This window comes from Delphinapterus leucas, unplaced genomic scaffold (assembly GCF_059928025.1).
Source record: "Delphinapterus leucas isolate spDelLeu-1000000601 "Yukka" unplaced genomic scaffold, BTC_Dleu_Yukka2 spDelLeu_asBTCV2_sq40, whole genome shotgun sequence".
In the NCBI taxonomy this organism is placed as follows: Eukaryota; Metazoa; Chordata; class Mammalia; order Artiodactyla; family Monodontidae; genus Delphinapterus; species Delphinapterus leucas.
Genome location: NW_028322249.1, coordinates 1,223,812 through 1,245,683, shown reverse-complemented (window position 1 = coordinate 1,245,683; position 21,872 = coordinate 1,223,812). Strand labels below are relative to the sequence as shown.

At 38.5% G+C, this 21,872-nt stretch overlaps 1 protein-coding gene across 23 annotated transcripts in view; it reads right to left on the bottom strand.

The window, feature by feature from the left end:
- LOC149743948 (uncharacterized) overlaps positions 1-21,872 on the bottom strand; it is a 174,651-nt gene that overhangs the window by 138,865 nt on the left and 13,914 nt on the right. The window contains exon 1 of one of the 23 annotated variants that reach the window (XM_089905955.1): positions 5,854-6,117. The exons of the other annotated variants lie outside the window; for them this stretch is intronic. The gene's annotated coding sequence lies outside the window, so the exon portion shown is untranslated. Of the gene's footprint in view, positions 1-5,853; positions 6,118-21,872 lie in introns of those variants that run through there. 23 annotated transcript variants of the gene reach the window in all.

Below are 21,872 nucleotides of genomic sequence, written 5' to 3'. Positions count from 1 at the left end.
GCCATAAAAAATGATTAAATTGTGCCATTTGCAACAACATAGATGGACCTGGAGGGTATTATGCTTAGTGAAATAAGTCAGACAAAGACAAATACTGTAATGATATCACTTATAAGTAGAATCTAAAAAATAAGACAAATGAATGGATACAACAAAACAGAAACAGATTCACAGATATAGAAAACAATCTAGTGGTTACCAGTGGGGAGAGGGAAGCGAGAGGGGCAAGATACAGACTGGGAATTAGGAAGTGCAGACAACTTATGTATAAAATAAATGAGATACAAGGATATATTGTAGGGCATGGGGAATATAGCCAATATTTTATAGTAACTTTCAATGGAGCATAATCTATAAAAATATTGAATCACCACGTTGTACACCTGAAATTAACATAGTATTGTAAATCAATTATACTTTAATAAAAAATTAGAATTTTATGTACAATAAAGGATACCAAAGTCAGACTGAAAAACAGTTGATGGGTAGAAGACATATACATTACCCAAAACCCAATAAAGGACTCAACATCTGAATACAAAAACTTCTACATCTCTAAAGACACAGAATACTCAATAGAAAAATGAGCGAAGGTCATGATAGGCAATTCATAGAATGGAAAACATGAATAGCAAGAAAGTATATGAAGACCTAACTTTTCTAGAATCAGAGCAATGCAGAATTAAAACACCTTACTTCATATGAACCCACACATGCCAAATTTCCAGAAGTTAAAATGCAAATTATGCTGTGGAGCAACTACGCCTGTGCATCACAACTACTGAGCCTGCGCTCTAGAGCCTGGGAGCCACAACTACTGAGCCCGCGCGCCTAGAGCCTGTGCTCCGCAACAAGAGAAGCCACTGCAATGAGAAGCCTGCGCACCGCAACGAAGAGTAGACCCCTCTCGCTGCAACTAGAGAGAGCCTGAGTGTAGCAACGAAGACCCAATGCAGCCAAAAATTAATTAATTAATTAATTTTTTAAAATGCAGATTAACAGCATGTGGTGACAAAGGATATGGCAAGAGAGAAATTCCAAGTATTGCTGGTGAGGGGGAAATGGTACAGCTATTCTGGGGAGGAATCTGTGAAATAAGGCATATATATGACTTCCACCTCAGCCATTCCACAGCTGCACTGTTACTCAAGGGGACATGTGGAAAGAGTGTATTAATGCCTTATGGTGGACATAAAGTGTTGAAAATAGCCTAAGTATGTATCACCAGGGTAATGGATAAGCAAAACATGGTATTAACATATGGTGGAATATTAGACAGTGGCCAGAAGCAATAATTTCTATGGAGCAACACAAATTTTAAAACAATAATTTTGTGTAGAAAAAATAAAAGAACAGGATGTGATTTTTAGTCGATACTACTTTTGCAAAAATCAGAAAATACAAAACAATTCGATATTTCAAATATATACACGTTTAAAATAACTATGAAAGGTGAGTTGGGAAATTACATATTAAATGGCCCAAATGGTGCTATATAGGGGAAAATAAAGGAAATAAATCTGGCAGAGGAACGTCGGGGCCAAAACCAATCTTAAAAGTATTAGAAAATAGAGTGACCGTACACACTGATGATAGAGTAACATGAACTGAGGCATATGGTCCCTTTTGAGTAAATGCCTTAAATACAAACTAAAAAAATAATGTCATAAGATTTACAAGCACTATAAAAATATTTGGCATTATTGCAGTAGATAGTAGAAATATATAACCTTTCAACTTAAATAAAAACAAGACTGATGAAATATCAGCTTTGTTCCCATGTCATCCATGCTAAGGAAGAAATAATAAATCAGCTTTTAAGATAGAATTTTTTACAATGAGAGATAAAAAAACAAACAAAAAGAAACCCTAACTGTTTATCCCATGAAGGGAGAAAAAAACAATTTGAAAAGTCACAGTAGAACTCTCTGAGGATAATATTTAACATCAATTTTTTTAAAACAGAATTTTAAGAAGCTGGTTTTGAATTGTTTATAGAGTTTCTAATTAGCATGCTGAGGAAATACAGGGTCCATCTTAATCCAGAAGCAAGTAAAAAGTTCTGACTCTTAAAATTCTAGGCTCTAGAGTAGGTACGTGCTGGTGTGCTGGTGTGTATGTGTGTGTGTGTGTGCACATTTGCTGTGTGTTTTCAATAAACTCAAGAGTACATAAGGTGTATGTTATTACATGGTAACAATCCTTGAGCAAGTCTAACTGAAGGTCAGTAGCAAACAAGTAGATGCCGCTTGGGTGGCCCTCCAAACTCTCAGGTAATGCGCAGATCTGGCTTGGCATTCATGTTCTGCTTTTAGACATAATGCATTTTTATGTTCTTGTTAGCATTGAAAGACTAACTTGAATATTTTGCAACTGATGTAATGGACAACAGAGCAGTAACCTAGAGTTTACAAGTATTTGGGGCAGTAAAACTTTAGTTCTAGATTTAACTTGGATTTTAGTCCTAATTTAACTTGGACTTTCTACAACGCATTTTTTTTCTATAAACTGGAGGTATATACCACCATAATCCTAAAAAACCTGTGACTTTGGGCTTCAGGGGTCTAAGCCTTCTCTCTAAGTGACTGAAAGGTACAACTGGATATTAGACCTGTCTAAAAATTGTCCTTTTCTGTCCTCATATACAAGGGTTCAGCTTGATTTTTGGATAGCTGTCATTAAAAAAAAAAAACAAAAACGTGCAAAGAGCTAATGCCCTTTGCTACAAGACAAAACAATTTCTCCTGGACATGCAGTAATAGGAGGCAATGCCATGTGTTGGAAGCATGCACATATTTTATGATAGATATTAATCTGGAGGTTAACAGCTAGGTGCTCTGGTTGAAGTAGTTTATTTCAAACATACATATAATGTTAACCCACTTTGTAACAAAGCCTTCAACATTTCATATGCAAATTCGTTTTTCTTTCTAGTTTAAGCCCAAGGAAATCCCTATAAGTCTTGTCTCCAAAGAGAAAATATAAAGAATTCATAAGATTAAAGAGTTCTTATCAAGTGTATAAAACACTAGAAATGTACTAACTAGACAAAAATGTAGACGTCTAAGAGATAGAAAAGTAGAGGACTGCACTGAGATTGCAATCCTGAGAAAAATACATTATTTCTAAATGAAAAAGTAAAAGGAGATAGTATAAATTAAAGCCAGAAGAAAAATTTTAAACCTACAAAAATACGAGTCAATACAAAGTTAAAAACCCATGAATTTTACTATATACCCAAAAGATTCACAAAAGATCTCATGAATATCATAAATTAAAATAAAACAAAAGCCAGAAGTATTGTTTTCCCCAAATTGTACTACTACCTGCTTATTGCTTCAGTGGTAAGAAGAAAAATTATCTTCAAATAGTTAAATTGTATACCTACTTATATTTTAACTCTTAGGTGGATCTTGTTATATAATATATATGATCTCTAAAGAAAACTTGTTGATTGTTTATTTTGGCATCTCTTAGGAAATTCCTATTTAATTAGATAAATCTCCTTAGAGAACTCTTAAATAAAAATAGATGCAAATATAGTATGTTTCGTATCATTCATTTTAGACCTCTAAGAGTTGGAAAAGCTCAACCTGGAGAAGAAACTAGTTTTATTGAGGGAAGAAACTACTTTCCAGTTTAGAAGAGGAGGGATTATCCCATTTGTGTAGAGGAAGCAATCGGGAAGATACAAAAAGAATGATCCTTGCCTAGTGCTAAGGCCAGAACTACTGTGAATATTGTACCAGATCTTGTAAAAACAGCCACTGTGCTGGCACTCACAGGCCTGGGTCATGGTGTGTTCAACAATAAAACTTTGTTCCAAAGGACGGAACTCCTTTGGGCCAAAAAGCTTTCACCTGCATTATTCCATTAACCTCACTGTTTTGTTATGGGAAATGTGTTTATTTTTTGAAATGACATTGAAATATATCCTTAAAAGAACACTTTAGGTCTCAACAAGATTCTCTTCTCTTTCAGCCAACACATTACCTTTTAGAAATCAACAGTCTACTTCTTTCTTTAAATCATCACATTTCAAAGCTGTAGCAGCTAATAAATGTTAATATAATTTTTCCAAAACTGCAATCTCCCTAAATTTCTATGCTGTCTTCTTTATGCTGTCTTTTCAAGGTAAAGGTATCTTTCCAGTTTTCTTAGCATTATCAGGATTATGGATTTTGTTCATTGTTAAAGTTCGTTATTTATGGACATAAGTTAATGTAAATGCAAAAATATCTTGTATTATTCACAAGCTGGCTGACTTAAATCACTCGCTCTTAAAACAACTTTACTGCTCTCCAATCTGTTCAAATGCACGGAAATATAAATTCAGGATGATGTGGCTTTTCTGCAATGCTTTCTTTTCAGGCTGCAGTCTACATGACAGCGTTATATTTTATCCTTGCTGCTGTTGTTGGTCAATCTATAAAATCTCTCTTGAAGACCCCCAAAACAGCTTGTAATTTACTTTTACTTTTGGTGACTCACTGTTTTCAAATTGCCATGTCTGACCATATCCCCCTTCCAGGGGAATTTATGCAGACTCTTGTTTTTTTCTTCTACATACTGATTTACTCTAACCTGAGCAATTTACCACTTCTACATCCATATAGTAGCTCAAATAAAATGAGTTCCTGTGTTAATCCCACAGTAAACCTCGGTAATTCTCACATCACAGGAGTTGTAAACGTTTGTTAACAGAAAAAGAATGTTTTTCCCAAAATAGCTACATAACTCTTAAGACTACTCAAATTCCTAAATAATCCTTTTTACAAGACCCCCGCCAACTTTATTTTGATACATTAAACATGTGAAGCCTATTTTAAAAGGTATTTAACAGTGACTTCATCAAAACAGCTTCCTAGTTGTTCTCATAATGTCTTTTTTCTAAAGTTTTCAAACTGCTTTTAAGCCAACTTGAATAGTGATGAATGTGAGCCGCTATCAAAACGCTTCAGAAGCATTCTGCCAGACAAGATGGGCAAAAATGTTCTAGATCTGCTCAATCTGACATTAGAGGTCATGCAACTTGAAAAAATGAAATAACTATTTCCAACACTCATTGAGCCCTTCATTTTAAAAATAGCTTCAGGGCTATTTCCACACTCTACATTTAATAATACAATTTTTTAAAAAGGATGTTAGGCTCGGTGAAATCAGAAACTGATCTGCCACTTAAAGCTGGTGAGTCTATTCTTAATGGGCCTCTGGTAGATTTGGGACACTGACGATAGCGGTTTCATTTAAGAACTTCACTAGTAAAAAGAATGACATCCGAAAAGGACTGCTGGGGAAGACAGGGAAGAGAAGACCGGAGTCTCCTGAGAAGAAAAAGAGAAACGATTTAAATAAAGTCGCTAAGGAGGAAGGAGGTGGTGAGACGCGTAGACAGAAGAGCGAGAAAGAAGATTTAACGAAGAAGTGAAATGGAGCGCAGAGGAAGGCAGAAGCTAATGAGGAAACAAATGGGAAAAGGTAGTGTTTTCAAACAGGCATGCACCAGGAAGGGACGAGTTACGGCCTGGAGTAGCCCCAGTGCTTTCAGGTGAAAGAGATGCTCGCAGAGAACAGGGACAAGCAGTTTACTTCCAGGCTTTGGAGCAAACTAAAATTCCCTGCCCCGAGCCTCTCCCAGCCTCGGCCGAGCGCGGAGGCGGCGGCTGGGGAAGGGACCTAGCCAGGAGCCAGGCCCGGCGTCCCGCTCCTCTGGGCTCCGCGGCCGAGGGAAAGAGGCGAGGATTAAGCGGGGAGAGGTCCCGGCCGCAGCTCGGCGGCACCCCGAAAACGGTCCGGGGCCTCGGCGGTGCCCGCGAGCCATTCCCTCTGCGGCGGGGCGCCCAGCGGCCTTACCTGGGGCGAGGGAGGGAGGCGAGGTCTAGGGCGTCCGCTCGCGCCCGCCGCAGAACCTCTCTGCTGCACTCAGCCCAGGCTTCCACAGGAGGCGCCGCTTCCCCCTCGGGGGCTTGGCCACCGCCTCCGCCGCCTCCGGGGCTGTTTACACCGTTGGGCCCCGCACGCCGCCTTCTCTCCACCCTAGCGCCGTTGCCGATTCGGCCGCCGCCACCTCCTCCGCCGCAGCCTCGTCTCTCTGGAGCATCTTCCAGCCACCGAACCCTGAGAAACAGAGACTCCAGCCGCGCCGGCAGGAAACTCCCCCGCAACTGCTAGGGGGACGAAGCGGTCAGAACACCGGCCGCTTTTCCGCCATTGAGCAGCAGCCTCTCCGCTCCTTCTGCCTATGCAGACTCTTAACCCATAATTGCTTTACTCTTTACCTCTGTTTCTGGGTTCTTAAATTATCTGTTACATCAGTGTTCTTCATTACTGAAATTATTTTTTCTTAGGAACTTTTCCTGGAAGTAAGTTCACGCTACTTTTGACAAGCAAACATTTGACTTCCGAAAGAATTCTTACGGAAATGGGTTTATATCCCAAATGCACCACCCAAAATCTTTGTGACCTTGCATAAACGTCCCTTACCATTTCAGGTGCTATCTTTGCTTGACTCCAAAGTGAACTGATTAAAACTATGAGCATCTAGCTCTTATGTACTTTTGTCTCAGTTTGGTCAATGAAACTCTCAAAAATCCATCAGATTTTCATTATTTTTATCATTAGCCTGTTTGTGGAAAATAAGTTACCATTTATGGAGCCAGTGTTCTCCTTTATTCCGGCATCCAATCATTGTAAATATTTCTCATGGACACATTCTTAGAAGGCCTATGAATAACCTGGCCTCTTACTGATTCTCCCTTTTGGAGTCTTACTAGCCAGACTTCCCCAATAACTTTCAGAGAGAGTTTTCCCCCTTTCCGGGTCTTCTTTTTGACTTCTATACGCCATAGAACTTTCAAAAGTCATCACACCAATACTAATATTACCACATACCCCCCCAGAAAGCTCCAAGCTGTTTATGCCTATTCGTTAAGTTAATACTTTATCAAAACTTGTCCAATTGAGTAGTTTTAGCACAGATATTTTACACATTTTAGCACAGACATGCTCTGTTTAAGGCTGACAGATCCATTAGGAATTAACTTTCTGGTACATTTTCCCTCTGACATTTTCCTCACAACTGCGTTTCCTCATAACTGAGCCATCAGTTATCTCTTGCCTATAGAAAGGCAGATAAGAGAAAAGAAAGCTAAGTGAGAAAAGATATGTAAATAGACTAGCACAATATTGGACACATAATAAGTATTCAATAAATGATAGCAAGTATTCTTACCCTTATCCTCACATTAGTTTATATGTATTAAAAACTGATTGCTGGACTCAACTCTTTACTTCCATTTCTCATTAGATCCTCACAGAAACCTTGGAGGAAGCGAGGTTTTATCCCCATTTTACAGGTTGGGAGACTGCAGCCTAGAGGGCTTAAGTACCTTAACTGAAGTCATATAGTCAAGAAATAAGCCTATATTTGTCACAATCACTTGCCCATGCTTTGACGTGACACCACCACCCATCATTTACCCAGCTTCACCAAGGTACTACTAAATTTTTTACTCTTATTCTCCTCTCTTTGCTTCATACTGCCATTGCCACCAACCCAGTCAAATTCACTTTTAATTTTCCAATGTTAGTGAAGGGGTAGAAGGTGGAAATTGAGGTTAAAGGAGGAAACTTTAATGTTATTCAAGGATGACTTCATCTTAACTTCCAGCCTTCGTCTACCCATTCTCTGCTCCAGTCACACGCAGAGTATTTGCTATCTCTTCCATAAGTCTTGACTTTTCTTGTCTTTATGCCACTTTTCTTTTCTCCATTTGCAATGAACCTCCCTTTCCCTTGGTTCTTCACCATTTCTTACTCCATACTCTCCATTAAAATTCAAATCTACCTTTAAAGCCCAACTCATATACCAGTTCTGTCCTGCAGTCTCCTGGATCTGCCCAGTCAGAACTAACCACTCGCTCCTCCGTGCTCCTGCAATGGCAATGATGTTAGAAGGGCGAGTGATTTTACAGCTCGCTCACCACCTGCGGGAAATATGTCCTCTCTGCCCTTCCACATCCTTTCTCCACCCAATTCTATATGGATGGCTTGCATGGCCTATCTTAGTAAGTGTCCTTGCTCTGGCTTTTGTTTGGCTCACCAATGAAGAGTACCAATAGAAGATTGTAGGGAATGAAGGAGGGGAGTGAAGTTAGGGTATTAATTCTTGCCAAATTGCTGGGAGTTGGCTGCATCCCCCAACTAACGTATAGTGCTTCTCTGTGGGGCATCACAGCATCTTTGGAGAGGACTCTCTCTCCAGCAAGGCTTCCTTTCTCTTTCATCTCCTATAAAGTAGCCACACTTTTACTGAACCCAGGGCACTACACTATCTCTTGATTCTCTACATTGGGCTCAATTTATCCTTATTGATGTACCCCTGATTTCCTGCTGAGACCCTGTCTGATGAACTTCGTAATATGCTCTTCTAAGCTGTTAATTTTACAAACCACATTATTACACTTATTAGAAGAATGTCTTCAGGATGTGTCAGTAAGCTCTGATTGATGATAATGGTAAACAGCTAGAATTTATGGAACATAAAGTATGCTTTGGTTACTCTCTTGAGTACACCGTGTGCATTATTCTAATTAATTAAAATCACTATTAGCTAAGCAAGGCACACAGATGCTAAGAGGTTCCCAGAAGTAACTTGCTCATGGTCACTCCAGTGTCTCAGTAGTGTTTAGGACTCAGATCTGTCCAAAGCCTAAACCTTAAGCTCTAGGTCTAAGCAGTGGGTCTCAAACTTGAGTATGCATCAGCATCACCAAGAGAGCTTGCTGAAACAGGTAGTGGGCCCCACCCCCAGAGTGTCCCAGTCTGTAGGTCTGGAGCAGGGCCCAAGACTTTCATTTCTAAAAATTCCTACGTGCAGCTGATGTGCTGGTCTGGGTACCAGACTTTGAGAACCACTAGTCCAGGCATTTTAGGTCCAGAATTTCAGGTGTTAGAATAATTTTCTGGTGATAAACTGTCGAAAAAAAAAAAAAAAAAAGGCACTGCATTTTCCTGTTTGTAAGGAGGTAATACATTCAATCTTAAAGAGTCAATAATGGGGCTAAGTATTTAAGAAAGAAGAGTTATTCTCCAGGAAGATGGGAGGAGATGGACATTCTAAGGACAGGAATGCCCTTTCAGGAAACTTGCAAAGGGAACAGAAAAATAACATAGTAAGATTCTGCTATCCAGTGTTCACAGAACATGAGTGGGATACTCTTGACTGTAGAATGGGAAGCCAACTTTTGCTCACCATATACATAACTTATTCAGTACAAATGTTTATTAAGAATCTCCAAAAGCTAGACACTAGGCATCAGGGCTACACTGATAGAGCAGATAAAGTGCCTGGCCTCAGGGAGCTTGTGCTTCAGATGACGTACATCAGCTAGATAGACTGAATGACGGATACTATATTGGGTTCACACTTCGTCTCAAGAAAAAAATATATCCATAGACGTGATCCAGGAGTCAAATGGCAAAAGACCTAGCCTCAAAGCGAGTGTTAATTTCATTAAATGGTAGGTAAAAATTATTTTATATGCCGAGATAGGCTCTGCTTAAAAGACACACTATTCCTCCAAACGTATTATACAAGCCAGCTTATGAACCTGTGACTTGTTCTAGGAGAAGTGTTGCCTTCTTTCCCAAGAAGGGAGCGGTAGGGGTCGGGGTGGAAATAGTTTCATCATCAGAGGCACAGTCTCACTACTACTGCTCAGCTCCAATTCGCAACCTTCTGAATGGTTTCCAGACTAAGTCATTTAGCAAAGTGATGAAGAAAAAATGGCCCATTAATCTTACGATGCGTGTTATAACTTAACTCTGGGTTTAGCATAGGAAAAATATTATTTGCATTGATTAGAAATATGCTTTATGGCTGCATATATTATTCACTCTGAACATTCTAAAATTATTAGCTGGGTTGACATGATGAACTGCACAGGAGTACTTCTAGATGACATCTCAATGTCATCTGTTACTCACATCATATAGGTCTAGAAATCAATATGTATTTTACTCAATATGAGATCTTATTCCAAACACCAAAATATGCCTGTTTTTATTCGATGGTTATCATCATGAAACTACCAGCTAAACATCATTTAGAAAATTCAAAGCAAGTAAATTACTGTATTAACTGTCCAACTATGACTATGACTTTCCTCCACTTATAGCTGAACCTAATATAATGATCTGGTCAGTCTGACTAGGAGGATTTATTCATTAATTTACTCAAATGTTCTGAGGTATATTTTGAAGGACTTAAATTATGGTCTGGTTTGTAGGATCCAACAGTAAGCGTGCAGGTTTATCTCCTACAAGCTCTGTGACCTTGCCCAAGTGACTTAGCATCTCTGAGCCTCACTTTCCTAACCTGTAAAATGAAAACAATAATAGAACCCAAGTTGTAAAGCTGAAGGAAAAAAAGTAATATGGTAATGTATTTTGGCACAAAAGAGCAGTTACGCTGATGGTCATTATTTGTGAATACTGTTGCTAAGATTATTGAAAACCTGTTTTGTGTTAGGTGCTGTTCAAGGACTAGAATTTTAAGACTGTTCTTCACCTTTATCCCAGTTTTACCTGCAAAGTTCTGCCATGCACTGGAAAAACATACTGGTATTTCTAGGGAAGGGGACCACTCAGGTGACATTTTTGTTTCACCAGGTATATAAAGTATACAAAGGTTATAGTGTATCTTTTAAGTCCTTTGGACATCTAGTTACCTTTCACTAGAATGATTCTAGTAGATCCTGATAGATACCTGAGACAAGGTCAGGTCAGTGATGTTGGTACATTTTCTGGCTTAAGAGCATAGGGCAGAAACACAGGAAGAGAGGTCTTCCTTTTCCACTCCTGTTACTAAGAACCCTCTCGAATAATGACAATCTGAAACAGATCACTACATTGTTGCATGTTGTAGAATCAAAGCAGTGTACAAAGCAAAGAGCACTGGCCTCCATTATACTTGCATTTCACTCGAGATTCACTTTTCTAGACCGTGGAGAAAGCAGACGTTCCAACACTTTCCAGGTACTGGAATATTACAATCTGGCAATCTCCACCACTGCATGTTTGATCACACTATTCCCTGCAAATGGAATGCTGTTCCATCAAGGTCAGATTGACCAGTGCAAATACCTGATCTTATTGTACGGTCAGAACCAAATTAACTTACTGAAATTCTGCCCAGCTCAGGGTCTACCTTCTCTGTGAAACCTCCTGTGAGATCCCAAGTTACAAACAACTCTATCTTCTTCAGAAGACACTGTATACTATATAAATAGTAATTTACATATAAATATATATATGTGTGTGTATTTCTTTGTTACATTAAGTTATAACTCCTGTGGTTTCTCTTCTTAACTAAACTGGACCCCCTTATCATCACAGTGGCCATGTACATCATTGTATCCTCCAAAAAATCCAGATAATAATATCATGGATATTATTACTCAATATCATGGATTCAGTATATAGTTGTTTAATAGAAAACAATTAACTAACCACTGCAGAATACTAGTGTCTCTCAAGGTGTGTTCAGTGGATCATAAATCCTATGAGACAGTCCATGAAGGAAAAGATTTCAAATAAATTTGGGATCTGTTGTCCACTGCATCTCCTTATCAGAGACTCATAATTCACAAGACTCGTAAAAAGCTCTGTAGCAAAGAAACTGTTGACTTAGTTTGACCCAGTATTTCTCTTACAAGAGTATCAGTTCTGGAGGTCAAGGACATTTTCCACCTCTAATACAACATCTCTACTGCCTAGTAGAGTGCCTGGCACTTAGTAGACACCTAATAAATATTTGAATAAGTTTCAACATACATTCCCCTTTTAAGCTATAGAAGAAAAACACAGTATATAGTAGATTTTGATTTACTTAAGGAGAATAATAATATGAATAGAAAAATTTACACAAATCATTTTGAAGTATATATATTTGATAATACTTTTTTCCACAAATCTACACAATTGCACATTTAGTGGTGATAGTAAACGAACTACATTTGCTTCTGAAAACTTGCTAAGAAGGATGGCTACTAAAAACTACAACTTGAACCCAAAACAATTGATTTAGTTCATTGGTCCCCACTCCTTAGCAGTTTTAATATAGAAGAAAATAGACGCATATATTTCTTTTCTGCCATAATATGACATCATATAAGGAATGCTATTTTATTAGCTAGAAATAAGATTTGCTTTTGTTATTTTAGTACATTTGATCACATAAGAATAATTCTAGATTTTTTCCCCTCCTGTGACTCTCATAGCATCCCCATCTAAAATAGACTTTGGAGATTTAGATCAAATGTCATATCAATTGTCCTAGACTGCTTACTATGTGCTTTCACTATAGATTTTAATGTCAATAGAGAAAGGAGGAGGAAAAGTCAGAGGGAAATGAAACAGGTGTATGCAACACCCCTCTCTACTACCGACATTTCTCAGAATTCTGGGGGAAGTTGCATCTATAAGTGGAAAGTTTTTCACCATGGAACTCACGGTGGTTGAACTTCTCGTGAAGGATTTTTTTTTCACTACTGAAGAAAAATATGTTTGATTTTACCATAACTGAAAAGTTCTCCTGTTTCTACTTCTGAGGTTTGCCCTCAAGACTACTGTTTACCTAATGGAAGAGACTGCTATGCATGGAGGAAAAAGTGCACCATTTGAAGAAAAAGCTGAAGGAGTGATATTCAGGTAGCTCCTCATTCCACCAATGAAAACATACACATAGATTTTCCACTTTACACCTCATTTTCCACCTTATTTTCATGATTTTGAAATGAATATGTAGGGTCTGATGAGTTTGTCAATAGTCTACAATTATTAGTGTTATTAAAATAGAATACAAATGATAAGCCATATGTAAAAATGCTGTGTGAATAAACTGCTATACTCCAAATAATACAAATGAGTGAATGGCAGTAAATGCTAAGAGGGATTAACAACATAAAGGATATTAAATAAATGATGACCGTATTTCATTTTTTTTTTTTTTTTTTGCGGTACGCGGGCCTCACTGTTGTGGCCTCTCCCGTTGCGGAGCACAGGCTCCGGACGCGCAAGCTCAGTGGCCATGGCTCACGGGCCCAGCCGCTCCACGGCATGTGGGATCTTCCCGGACCGGGGCACGAACCCGCGTCCCCTGCATCGGCAGGCAGAGCACTGAACCATTGCGCCACGAGGGAAGCCCTTCTCTCTCACTCTTACTCAACTCCTAAATAACTAAGAGAGTATGCTCACAAATGGTAAGCATGTTTTGGATGTTCGATGTGTGTTTGTGGGAAAGAGCAAAAAAAAACTGCCTCAATTAGGTCAAATATCATACAAGAGATGAATGAGATTAGAGATGGGATTGGGATTTGTGTTAGTTACTCAATAGCTAACCAATCACAGATATGACAGTGTAGTGCAATATGCAAATATACTTTTAAACAACTTCTCTTAAGTTATCTACTGTCTGTAAAGACAATCACACTCAACTGCTCTGCACTTAACCCCGGAGCTTCTGAGTTAGAATCTGTTAGAAATAGGTACACGTTTCATTGCTTTGGCAACATTTACATGGCTCTGCATCAGGCAATATAACTGCTAAGATCACACTCTGGGAATTCAGGAAAGGCTAGTGTCCAGTTCTGGTCATTCTACCACCCAACTGTGATCTAGGGTAAATTCCTGATAAAAAAAAAAAAAGAAAAAGAAAAACCCTGAAGATGCTGAAACAGTATTTCCTACTTCACAGGGTCATCATGGGGTTAAAAGGTCATTAGGATAAAGTGCCTCTCACCCAGGAAACACTGATAAATGCTACTGATGCTACCATCATCATCATCGTGACCGATCAAGAACATATGGCCACATGGAAATTCAACATTCCCTGGGCCATTCACAACTTTCCTTTAAAGGACTCATATTCTATGTGGGGTCTTAACACCTTCAAATAACAGAAAATACAAGTCTGTACGCCTTTTTTTCTGTAGCTAATTTTGGCATCGTTCACCTCTGTCCACTTAAGTGTTGGTTTAGCATATTCTTGTCACACAAAGAAGCTACTTCCCAAAGAGAGGAACAATGTGTCAAGTGACAAAGACATTGAGTGAAGTCTTTCACATCCTAGATTGTCCACGGTACAGCTCAGCTGGTCTCTGGGTTGGAAGGCCTGGGTCTACTTTGCTCGTCTGTTACAGGGGAAGGGACATGGTCCTTAGCATGTGGTCTGTGAAACAGAGGCAGCTGCGGGTAGAATTATAACACAAGCAGAACTGGCTTCAATTCTTCCTTCTTAGGTCTTTTTCTTCTTGTTCAGCTGTTCAAGGAACTTGCCTGCCCTCTGTCCCTGCCAGGACGATGTTACATCTGCCTGGATAAGTAGGTCACCACTGTATATCAGGAAAGGTCTTATTTGTAATCATCAGGAACCAGATACGGCTAATTTGAGCAGAAAAGGAAACTTTTGGAAGTTTCTGGTTAGGTCTCAGTAACTAGAAGCAGACTAAACAACCGAAAGCCAAGGCTATGCTATTGCAATTATAGGATCAGGCCAAAGTGATGTTATAAGTCCTAGCTGGCCTTGCTACCAAGCAGGAACAGGAAACAGGAGGTTGACCCAGCACTGCTGGCCTTGCTTCTTTACATCATTTATTTGTAATTCAAAATCCAAGAGAGGGGTGCAGTTGGCCAACCTGAGGTCGCCCGACTGTTTTCCATCTGTAAGGGAGACTGAGCATGTGAGTAAACAGTGTATCTGACATGTTCAGCTTGTATAACGAGAGGAAGGCTCTGTTTCTCACCAAGACCCACAAAGTGGAAAATTCCCCAAAGAGAAAGGAATTTCAGATCAGATGCTTGGAAAGTTAAAAACAACAACAACAAACAAATGCAGATGTGGAATTAAAGACATGGAGTCATTAAGAACCTATATGTGGAGTGATTCAGACCTGAGTTCACATCTGGAGCAAGCTACTCAATCTTGCTGAGCTTCAATTTTCTTTAAAGGAAACAACGTGGAAGATGATATCCACATGTAACTTGTGGTACACATGAAGGAGGGTAGTACAGTATATGATGCCTGGCACATCCTATGCATTTTCTAAAACTACTAGTAGTACTATTATTATTGTTACTTATTATACAATTTATTGTAGAAATTAACAGGGAGAGTATTCATAAATGTTAATACAGTGCTAAGTGTCACATTTATGATCTCAACTAATTGTTGATTCAACAAACATTCCACGTATCAAAAAATAACTTGTTAGTATGTATATATATATATATTTTTTTTTTTTTTTTTTTTTACAGAAGAAAAGAAACCCTGAGGCTTAGGAAGTGTAAACAATGTACCAAAAGTCACTCACTTAAGAGGTAATGGAATATTATTCAGCCTTAAAAAAATGAAGGAGATCCTTTCATTTGTGACCATATAGATGAAACAGGAGTGCATTATGCTGACGAAATAAGCCAGACAGGATAAATACGAATGATATCATTTATATATGGAATCTAAAAAGAAAAAAAGCCACACTCATAGAAACAGAGTAGAAAACTGGTTGCCAGGGGCTGGGGTGTGGGTGGGGAAAAGAGGGGAAGACTGGTAAAAGGGTACAAACTTTCAGCTGCAGGATGAATAAGGTCTGAGGATCTACTGTATAACATAGTTACTACAGTCAATAATACTGTATTGTATAACTAACATTTTCTGAGAGAATACAACTTAAGTGTTCTCACCAAAAAAAGAAAAAAAGGAAAAAGGTGTCATGAGCTGTTAGATGTATTAATTAACGTGATGGGAAGGATCCTTTTACAACAGATATGTATATCAAATCATCATGATATACTCTTTGACTATCTTACAATTTTGTCAATTATACCTCAATAAAACAGAAAAAAAAAGAGGTAATAAAGATGAGACTCCAATCCAGGATTATCCAGCTCAAAAAACTACACTCTTAACCATTACAATATAGTATCCATCCATATGTTGTAACTGTAAAATGCTTAACACAAAGGAAACGTTAAATAAATGGTATTTATTCTAACTCTAATGCTTACTAGATATTAGTTATGTGGTATGCTTTACTTCTAACTACAAGGGTATAAGGTGCAAATTCTTGCTACAGAACAGAAAAGCCCCTGTGGTACCCTGTAGGATAAACACAGTGCCTGTAAATCTCTCATCTCTCAACCCAGAGTCTCCTCAAGTTGGAGGTCTTTACCCCCTTTATAATGTGGGAATAATGCCTTTCCCACATTTGCACTGGGCATGAAAATCCATACTTCCAGGTGTATACTGAACCTCCATTTAGCTCCTCGTCACCTTGGAATCACCAGACCAAAGATCATTTATTCCATTAATATAAATGATCTAGGGATAGAAGTACAGAGTATACAGAGAGTGTTGGAGGAATCCAAACAACAAGTCCTCCACTCTCAAAACAAATTTTAGAGTTCCAAAAGTAAAGAGCAATGTTTGGAAATAAAACTAAAAATGAAACTAACATCTACAATTAGCCAAGTATTTATTATGGGCCAGGCTACTTACTAGGCACTTGATAAACATTACAGCTCATCTTCCTGCAGTCCTTCAAAGCATATAATATTGTTTCTATTTCATAGAGAAGAAAATTGTATCTAAGCAGGTTAGTGATTAGCCCAAGACCACAGGGCTAGGCTGTAAGAAAAGAAGGCCAAGTTTCAGTGGTCAAAATGGTGATGGATGTTAGAACTAGAAGATTACGGCTAATCAAATAAAAATATTCAAAACGGTCCTAATGTATTATTAGGATTTCTTTAGAATAACTTGGGTGCCTTAGTGAATACAGTAGTGGTAGGCACTACAGTCTCTTTAATTTGCTAATCATACAAATCTACTTTAATATTCTTGGTGACAAGGAGCTAACTACTGATAAGACAGCTTCTTCAGTTTTGGGGCTACTCCAGGGTGAAATGCCGGAACGTCTTACTGCCTGCAATGTTACCTAGTTCTACCAGGGGGAATAAAGCAGAACAAGTAGCCACTGTTCTTGACAAATGGATACAGTTTCAGTTTTTCAAAATATGAGTGTCAGATTCATTCATTGTATCAGATAGATTGGCTTTGCCCATTTACTAATGGATGGCACACTGCAGACACACGTTGGGTCAAAGGACTCAATGTCACCTCATTGATACTGTCATCAATATAATTTGTATTGGCCTTTTGTCTCACCCTGACTTTAAGGACTATGTGAGGAGATCCAAGTCTACAGACCATGGACTGATCACCTCTGCTTGACACAGTATTCTCTGCTCATTTCCAGAGGGGACCAAGGATGAGCTCTTGTACTTCTGAGTCTATTCACCCTACCTGGCAACACATACTAGCTGGGCTGATTGGATCAAGCAGGAGCCCCAGAGTTTAAATTTCCAGCTGCATTGGAGGAAACAGAGGCTATGCCCCAATCCCATAACCCCTCACTTCTTACTGCTAGCCTATCCTAGGCTGTTCTTGCTGATAGGAGTACTTCACGCTAAAAATTAATTTTGCTTACCTGATGGCAGTCACACAGCCTCAAATGCCATTTTTATAAATAAGGCAACCACCAATGGAGTGTGATTTAGGGTTTTTTCTTCTGTCGACCCTGCCTACCCTATAAAATCTCCCATTACTGCATCATGGAGACTATAATCCCTTTCCGAGGGAACAGATTCTTTCCAACCTTAAGATGAAATAAGAACTTACATTTCCATACTGCCCAAGAGGAAATAAACTGATTACAAAATGCAGGAGAATGACTGATTTTCCACATTTGTTGTGTTCATTAAAGGGTTTTTGAATAGACTTGACAGTATTAAAGAAGTTCAACACACACAAAATAAAAATTAATAAATGAAGAGAAAAAAATTGCATTTACAACAAACAACAAAATAAACACATTGATATATAAAAGGTTGTTATACATCGATGAAAAATGGATGTCATAAAGTCACAAACTAAAAAGTATTAACAGCCAATAAAGATATGAAAATATGTTCAACCTTGCTATTATTAATCAAAGAAATACAAATAAAATAATTCAGGTGTCATATTTTACTGACTAGAATGACAAAGTTTTAAAAAACTTGATAATACTGGTATTGATATTGATAATACTGGTACTGATGAGTGTGTGTAAGAAACCACACTGGATGTTAAATTCTTGGTAGAAATAAAAAGCACGGTAACCTTTCTGGAAGACAATATGTCAGTATGTACCAGAACTGACAACCAGCCATTCAAGTTCTAGAAGTCCATTCTAAGGAAATAAACAAATGCTCAAAGACATATGAACAAGGATGCTTGTCTCATTGTTTAGCAAAGCAAAACAGAATAATCTAAATGTTGAACAGCAGGGACTGGTTAAATAAATAATAGAATGCTGTTCAACCATTAAAAATGATGCTGCAGATTTTTATTAGGTGATGAGTAATCATACTTATATTACTAAATGAAAATGCTATAGAACTGCTTTGTAGTTTGATATAATAATTAAAGGTATTTTATACTTGCATTGTATTTATATGCACCCCGTCACAAAAGAGTTTCCAAAGATACCCTCAAAAATGTTACAGAGATGATTTATCAGAAATGGGATTTTGAGTTATTTTTCCTTTTTTCTTTAAATCCTTTCAATTTTGGAGTTTCTGCAATGAGCCTGTATTATTTTTACAATTAAAAATATTTAAATTTACAACAAAAGGATCTAAATTCCTCCAGTTTTCCATTTATTTTCCACCCTGGCTCGGGGTATTTGTGTAAAAAAAAAAAAAAAATCAGCTTATTTTCTCTTTTGTATCAATCTAAATTTACTTTTCATAAGTTAACTATTTTAGTCTGGCAAAAGTTTCACACAGGAAAATTGTTAAGGTCTGAGTATTCTATTACGTTGAAAAGCACTGGAAACTTTGAAATTATTTCTTTCAGAATTTTCATATAATACTGAAAGGCGGGGGGTGGGAGGTAGCAAAATGAAGGGAAATAGATAGTAGTAGTCAACTTCAATTAAGGAAAAGCAACAAGAGGCAGTTTGTACTCTTTTGATACGGCAGAAGCCCCATGTGTCAACTCATGCTAAAAAATGTATATATACACACACATATATGTTTGTGTGTATTATATGTATATGTGACACACACACATAATTAATCCACAGTCTTAGGCTAATCACTCATTGTGGCAGAAACAACGAGCTGTGGACTACACTTTAATTAGCTCCTCCAGCCTGTAGAGGCATCACTAGGACCAAGATAGGAACAACATTCTCCATCTCCGCTTGCATCTGGGTATGGTTCTATCCCAAAGAATGTGACCAGAGGTGACCTGAAGAGTTTATGTCTGAAGGATAACGAGTTGATAATTGTAGCTTGCAGCTTCCTCTCTCCTTTCCTTTTTAGGACAAACGTAGAGCCACTTGATGAAGGTGGTGGGTCCTTGAATAACTGAGCAGAAAACTGACCCTCAGACCACCAAAGTCCATACTACACTCCTGAGTGAGTGAGAAATGAACTGTCCATGTGTTGCTCCACTGAGGTTTAAGGTTTATTATTTAGTGTTTAACTAACGCATTTTTTCTTTACACCTCAGTTGCCTTCTCTGTAAAATAAAGTCTTTGAAAAGGATCCACTGTAAGTTTTTTCCATTGCTTATGTTTTTATCTTAGTTTTTAATTCTCAGAAACATTGCGCGCATTTTACCTTTTAAGTTAGTAAGTCTACTTTTTTTCCCACAAAGACGGGTTCTTCAAGTTATGGAGAAGTCATAGCAGACTGTTGCTTCAGTTTAAGATACGCATTCACATATGAGATGAGAAGGGTGAGGACCCAGAGAAACGCCTTTGACAGAGGGGAGTGAGAGCATACTGAAGAACGTTTAGTAATAAAGAATTCAGATGGGAGAAACGGATGCGTTACATCTAACAGATTTGCTCAAAGGAATTCTGGAAAGGCAAATATGTGAAAATATATAGCAAAGACATGAAATGCCTTTTGGTCCCTAAATGGATTTCATTTCAAAGACGTGCATACTGCAAATACATGTACCATAACACTTCTCTGTCCACTTCTAGAATTTTCTAAAGCCTGACAGAACATCTGCAGAGAGAGGATGTCATTCCAAGATAATCGACTGCAAGTTACTAAATTAAGATAAAAATGTCCTTAACCTTGAACAGTTTTTAAAGAGATTTTAGAAGAAAGGAGCCCTCCAGGGGGTTGTATAACTATATAATTGTACCCTTTCTAAAAGGCTATTTACAGATACATAATGTTTCCCCTCCATTCTTTAAAGTAAAATATAGGATAAAAAAAAATAGTTTGGGGATAATATTTGTTTGGGACAGCAGGCACTGCTAATCAGTACCACTCTCTCCTTATTCCTTACTATCAGAGCCCTGGTTTAGGAGACCCCATTATCCTTAAGGCTAAGGTGGCCAGTTTAAAATCCGAGCTGATGAGATCTAAGTGCAAGTCTGCTGACCATCTGTGGTAAAAAATTTGCTCTCTGAGTTAGACACTGCCTTTTTTTTCTTACTTAATTTCTTTTTTTTTTTTTTCCTTTTCTTTCTTCCTGCCCAAATTGTTGGAACACTACTGGAGATTCTGGGGTCACTTTGAAGCTATGTGGACGTGCTAGAGATGTGGAAGCTGGAAGAGCGAAGCAACCCAGTCCCCTGGTGATGCCCTTCAGCAGCTGGACTAACGCTAGAGGGACTATCTCCAAACTTCCTGCTACCCGTGGAAAGTAAGGTAAATCACTCATTCACTTTCTGTTACCTACTAACTGATCCAGAACTCTAACCTCAGGGTTGTAGAACCCTTCTCAGTAACCCATAGTCATACTCATGTTCCGGACTCCTGATCATCAGACTTGCTTATAGCAGATGTATGGGGAGGGCGGGCTCTTCTGGAAGCCCTCATACTTCCTCCCCTACCCCCACCACACACAAATAATGATCTTTATGTCCACTCATCCTTCTATCTACACTCAGAGGCCAGGGCCCCCAGGAAGGCTTCACTGACAACCCTTTACTCCTCTCTACATGCAGAAAGGGTAGAGGTGTGGGCTCTGGAATCAGACTTCCTAGACTTGAATTCTTAATCTGTTACTTACCAGTTTAGGACGTGGGCAAAGTAGTTACCTTCTCTGGACACCCCTGTAAAAGAGGAACACTAAGTAGCACCTATGTACCTTACTGAAAGGATTAAATGAGCAAATGCAGGTAAAGTTCTTATAATTTTTTCTTGGGTCAATCAATTCTAGCTGCTATTGTTACCTTTGACTAATTTAGGGCAGAGTCCCTTTGCCCTCCTTTGGTTCTCTGGGCCGTCTCATTCACAACACACACAACCGCATACTGCAGCGTTTTGAAAGGTGGTTCTCAAAATGTGGTCCCTGGGCCAGCAATATCAGCCACACCTGGGAACTGGTTAGAACTCTGGCACTGGAGCCCAGCAATCTGTGTTTTAACAATATTCTCAGGCAAATCTGATGCACACTAAAGGTTGACGACAACTGAGAACATCTGTCTCAGACTCTCCTGGAGGCATTCACCAAAAATTGAGTTACAGGACCTTACACCTGACCAGCTGGAGAAGGGGTCTAGTAATTGCCCTGGTTATCATGCTTGTCATGATTTTTCAGCACATAAATGTTTGAGAATCACTGCCATTTTGAATGTGTGTTTCACTTGTCTGTTTTTCCAGCGGACTTTACTTCCTTGCAAGGAAGGTTTGTGAAGATTTGTTGCTGTTGTTTGCATTATTAGTTTTATTATGCTAATTCTAGAATCTCTGGTGCATAGTGCAATCTCAGGCAGGAAGTAATGGCTCATTAAAACAGGTAT